Source organism: Gavialis gangeticus, unplaced genomic scaffold (assembly GCF_001723915.1).
Source record: "Gavialis gangeticus isolate Ggan-Ray unplaced genomic scaffold, GavGan_comp1, whole genome shotgun sequence".
NCBI lineage: Eukaryota > Metazoa > Chordata > Crocodylia > Gavialidae > Gavialis > Gavialis gangeticus.
Window position 1 is genome coordinate 69237194 of NW_017729025.1, and position 6305 is coordinate 69243498.

Sequence of the window (6305 nt, forward strand, 5' to 3'; positions counted from 1 at the left end):
CTGAGTTTTGACAAGCTTTAATGGCCTGGATGGCCTGATCTTACAAATATTTATGTTAAGCTGTCTTTAAGTCCATATTATTGACTAAAAACTTTTAACCTGAAGTAAAAGACCTTTTAAAATTTTAGGGTGTCTAATAACATTTGACCTTTAAAGAACAAGAGAGAGAGAGCTGCTTTCCTCGTGTTTTGCACAGAATTGGTCAAACATTCTGTTGAAAAGATCCTAATTTCTCATTCTTTTAATATTCTTCTTGAGCAGTCCAGTATTGGACTTGGTGGGTACTATCTGCTTCTGTAAATCTTTTATCATCAACTAATATCCAGCTGTCAGCTATCAGCAGTTTGAATTTGAACCCTCTCAGTCTTCTGGAACAACAAAGCATTTCCAAGACATAAGAAAAATATTTTCATAGCTTGCATTCCCCCTCTTATTTCACAATAACTTAATGGAACTGTTCTTGAATTGAGATTATAATTATAAAAACAGTGGTATTTATTGTTGTTTTGGATAATGCATATATAATTCTCATTATGTTTAATGGAAAAAGTAATGTGTTTAGGGATGTAGTAAAATTCTGAAAAGTACATTATTTATGCATATTGCCTTTCACTAAAGGATCTCAAAAAGTTGTACAAACAAAAATTGGTTATTACAGACCTACTGATTACTTGTAGGACATTTACATAGAAATCTGACAACTTACATAAAGTTATTCTTTTATTCAAATGCCAAAATCCTACCCCCAAAGCCTGTAGAAATCTTGCCATTAATTTTGATGATAACAGGATCAGGTACACAGGTCAAGACACAAGAAAAAATGTAAGGGTGTAAAAGAAAATCCTTGAAAAGAAAAATGAAATAATTGAAAAAGGATAGGGAAAAAATGAAATAATTGTTTTGAATGGATCCTATAAAAATTAACAATAAAACTATTTTTGACCAGAAATATATTTTAACTTTGTTTTAACAAGAAAACAGTTCCCAGAAGATTCAGTTATTCGGACAGTTCCATTCTCTAGCACCCATCCTATGTACATGTACTTCTTTACTTCGGCTAAAGATTTTACCGTGTACATGCAATTCACACAAACATTTAACTTCCAGGTTGGAACTTACAAATGTTTGTGTGAGCACACCTGGATTTTCACACACACACACATAATTACTTTGAGAAAGTTTGTTACAGAAATTTATTAGGTTGAGCTCCCTTTTAAATATGTTGTTGCCCATGATGATGCTAATTTGGACATACGCTTTTGTCTGAAATATAAGCATAGATCTGTATTTATGCTGTACATCCCACAAAAGTGACTGGTATTTTTTACATCTTGCTTTTCCATGTGTCTGAGTTTGTGAGGGGGTTTATTACAGTTTGTCACTGCAGTTTATTACAGTTGAAACTGACCTACAGGTCAGAATAATTACAGCACTTCATTCCTAATTCTATTTTTGTATTATTTGCAGTGCATCTTGTAGAAATTTGGACAAGTGATGTGGATACTGCAGTCTGTAGACTTCTGAAAGGAATCTGAAGCTGTGTAAAAGACACTCTTTGAATTCAGTTAAAACAGTTTTCTCTAACTGTTCACTGAATCACTTTCACTGGTCATGATCTGTCTGTGGCAAACTGTTTCTCCCTGTGATTGTGAAGATTACTCCTGCCAATGCTCCTTCTGACAGTGCTTGCACTTATAAAGGTCAGGCAGCTCCAACAGTCATTAAAAGCAAGAACACTAACTCTCGCAGGTCTCTGTAAAGAATTTAACCTTCAAATTATAGAACACACTGCTCTGCAGAGCCAATGCTATAGCTAGCCTGAAATTTAAACCCATTCCTCTGCCAACTTAAATGTGGGCCTTGATGTTGCCATACCAAAAGAAAATAATCACACATCTAGGTGGACAAAGGACCTAAGAGATATCAATCTACAAGGCATTTTACTTTATCTTTTTTAAAAATTAGTTGTCTGTACAGAGAGTCAGTGCCTGGGTTTCTCAGCTTTCAAAACAAATGATAGCCCTTTCAGCTTCTAAGAACCATGTGCTGAAACAAACCATCCCAGTTGATTCCCAGTACAGCATTGTGACTTCTTCTTTTCCCTTTGAAAATTCCTTTGCCTCCCTCCAGAATTTGTCGTCATGTGAGTACAAGCTCAGAGCACAGCTGAGATAATTTAAGGTTTGCGGGAATTTGGCCTGTCTATGAATGGCTGTGTCCCATGGTATAATTCAAAAAGGATAGCAGTGCAAAAACCCGATCTGCAAATGAGATTGAAGGTTCACTTTTCATCTTGATGGAAAGTAAAAACCAATATTTTTAATTTTTAATAAAACACATTTATATTGTGGCAGTAGCAGCAGAAGGATCCTGCTGCATATAAATGAAGATGGCCCTCTGGTTTGTCTCACACAGCAGAAGAAGGAAGACATAATGATGAAGAGTGCCTTTTGCAAGTAATAAAGAGAAAGAAGAATAAGTCTTGAGTCTCTTGGAAAGGCAATGCCTTCTGGATTCAGGACCATTTGTTAGAAATGCACTATAATGTTCACAGTTTTAAGTTTGACATCAGCTAGATTTTAGATTGTGCTAAAATCATCCTTAATGGCCTTTCTGCCTCATCAGTAGTGCACCATTCAAGTAACAAAGTGCCAATCAGTGGCTCTTGTTCCTCTTTAGCTTGAAGATAATACTGGAGAGCTTTTTTTCCCCCAGAGATCATGATCTCTCTGCTTGATATGCCCTTTATTATAACTAGAGTTAAAGGTCTTCAGGTATATCCATTATAAACCCCTAATTTTCTTGACGGCAAAAAATGTGCTACAAGAAAAAGCTTAGCATACTAAGTCTTAGACCTCTGAGAGCACTAGTTTTATTCTACATGAGAGAAAGAGGGATAAAAAAAATGCTGTTTCTCAACTATAAAAGAAAAAAATTAATAAACAGTATAATTGTTTAAAATGCTTTATTGTACTGCTACATATGTAATTAAAACCATTCTTAATTAAAATAAAATTTCATGGACAATAGTTCAAAAGTGGAATAAATCACTTTTTGACAAAAATAAATTTTAAGCAACAGAGAAAGGAAATGATTCATATGCAGTTTTTAAAGTGAATGGCTTGTATGACTAAGGGTCTTTCTCTCCTTTAGCTATAGTTTAAACCATCTCTGTTGAGGCAGATTAGCCCCAATTTATAAAACTAATATTGATGAGCAATTGTGTAGATTTTGCAGTGCAGCAGGTTGCACAAATATGTGGTGATTTCAAATATGAACCCTTTAGAAAGGTATAATTTTTAACATTGGATACTTTTTTGGCTTTTTAATATATATGTATAATATAGCATGAGAATTATTACTTCATTAACTTACTTCATTATGCTGCCATAAAAGTCTTGTAAAAAAATTATATTCACATAATAGTGTCTGTACCAAAAGGAGCCATGAATTGACACATAAGCTGGATGTTTTCTAATCAGACGTTAATCTTTTTATTTAGCCCCTGTTTAGTTTAAGACAGACAACACTTATGCTCATGCCAAGACATGCGCATATGCCTTAATGCCATGTAATTTCCATGAGATTAAAGTGTGTGCTCTTAAGGCTCTATCTTGGTTATAGTCAAGGTTATAATCAAGTTTTATTGTTTTTGATTTTGCACACAATTTTCAGGACTAAGAAAACCTGTAAAGTTTCTGACATACGCTATCAAAAAATAAGTAACTAGAACTAGCATCTCACACTACTAGCCCCTAAAATAACATATTGAGCCTATCTGTCCTATTCCAGCATGGTAGTTTTGGACACACGTGCTTTTAGTTCTGATCTTCCTCTTCCTCGTTCTTGTTAGCAAAGGTGTAACTAATGAGTTTCCCCTGGTGGTGATAGGATAAGGGATGAATTAGATGACGTCATGAGGTGCATTCCATCCTTACTTTACATGATCCCATGTAAGTGTTCACATGCCTACTACTGGGTTTTTTGTTGTAGCCATGTTGGTCTAAGGCAGTGGTTCCCAATGTGGTGCCCATGAGTACCATGGCTCCTCCCAAGGTTTATTCAGGTGCCCACATGCATTTTCACAGTCAGTAAAAATCATTATTTCAACAAAAAATGCTAAATTTTAATGCAGAAGAGTGGGGAGAAGGAAGAAGGAAAGGTGGTCTTACGTGCCTAGGGTGTCCTGGCATGTGGCTCCTCCACCTGAGTGGATCTAGAATTTTGATAAGGGGGATGCACATGGTGAGGTACATCATCATATATAAAATGACACATATTTTTCTCCAGTTAAAAGTAAACTAGAAATTTTACTAATATGCTACAGGCCTAGAGATGACTTATTCAGTTTAAGATTGAAGTAAAATCAGGTCCTTTTTGCTCTGGAGAAAAGGATCTGGGGGTTACAGTGGACAACAAGATAAATATGAGCCAGCAGCATGCCCTATTGCCAAGAAGGATAGCAACATACTGGGCTGCATTAGTAAGAACATTGCCAGCAGATAAAGGAAAGTAAGTATTCTGTTCTATTCTACACTGGTGCAGCCACATCTGGAGTACTGTGTCCAGTTTTGGGCCCCCCACTATAGAAATGAAGTGGACAAGTTGGAGAGAGTCTATCAGAGAGCAATGAAAATGGGTCAGGGGATGGGGCACATGACTTCTGAGGAGAGGATGAAGGACCTGGGTTTATTTAGTCTGTGGAAGAGAAGACTGAGGGGGGATTTGATAGCAGCCCTTAATTACCTGAAGGTTAGTCAAAAAAGTTCAACTTTCTAGAAACTTCAAGATCAAAATCTCATAAAACAGATGCAGTGTTGAAACCAGCAGCCTATATCAGACATGATGAAAACTATGTTTTATGCCATTTTAAAATTCCTGTCTAAATCTCAAATGGAGATGGAAAATACAGCAATGGCCCAAATTAAAAAAAAAAAAGAGCGGGAAGGGGGAGGGGGAGAAGAATGGTCCCTCTCAATTGATCCCTCAAAATATTGAGCTTCATATAAATCAAGTTTATTTTGATCATTTATCTTTTAGCTTCCTAAACTGTTCCTTAGATCAACACAATAAATTGTTACTACTATGGACAAATTCTGCACTCTTGTGTCAGAAATACCTGTATTCTACAGGTTAATCATGATGACTGAAGTATCATTTCCTTCAGGCCAAAGATCCAGTAGCTTTAAAATCTCTAAATTGGTCTCAATTTAGGAAATTTAGGAATTATGTTTCACTTTAAGTGACCAAATGCCAAGTACCCAGCTGCTTTAGCTGTCCTTTTTTACACATACAGTTTCTGGGAAAATTATTGCCTGCATCCTCCTGAATCATCTTCTACCTCTTGCTGAGGAAGCCATGCCAGAATTTCACTGTGGTTTCAGACTATCCTATGGGACAATTGACATGAACTTTGTTGCCTGCCAGCTCCAAGAAAAGTGTCAAGAACAATACCAGGACTTGTATATGACCATCATTAACTTCACTAAGGCTTTTGATTCCATCAGTCAGGAAGCCTTGTTGAAAGTTCTGACTAGATTTGGATGTCTATAAAAGTACATGAAAATCCTGAGGCTTCTCTATGACCGGATGACTTTGACCATCCTATGCAGCAGATTGAAGACAAATCTGTTTGTCATCGGACCTGGGGTCAAGCAAGGATGTATCATCAGCCCAACTCTGTTCTCAATTTTTTGGCAGTCATCTTGGTTCTAGTGAAGGACTACCTTCGTTCTGGAATCAACATAGAACACTGAATGGATAGAGGTACATTTTCAATTAAGGACCAAAGTACTCAAAACATCCTTCCTTGATTTTAATATGCAAATGACTGCACTATCTTTGTGCATACTGAGAAAAACCTCCAGACCAAGCTGGATTTTTGGGAAAGCCTACTTTGGAATTTTGAGCCTCTATGTTAACATCAAGAAAATCAAAGTACTCTGTCATCCTGCCCTTAGCCATGAATGTGACTTCCTTCCCCAAATTCCCATTGAGGAAAAGGCCTTGGAAGTAGTTGAGCACTCTTTCTACCTTGGTAGCCACCTTTCTCAGAGACTGAACATTGATGAGGAGATCCAGCATAGGCTCTAGTGTGCAAGTGCCTCCTTTGAGAAACTGGTTCAGCATGTCTTTCTTCATCACTATTTCCAAAAAGACACCAAGATCCAGGTCTACAATGCAGTCATCACCCCCACTTTCCTCTACAGATGTGAAACATGGGTGAAACTTGGGTCTCCCTTATGTACCTTTGGCTTTTTTTTACCCCTCATTCCCCCCCTCCCTTCCCTGCTCTACTCTTCTAT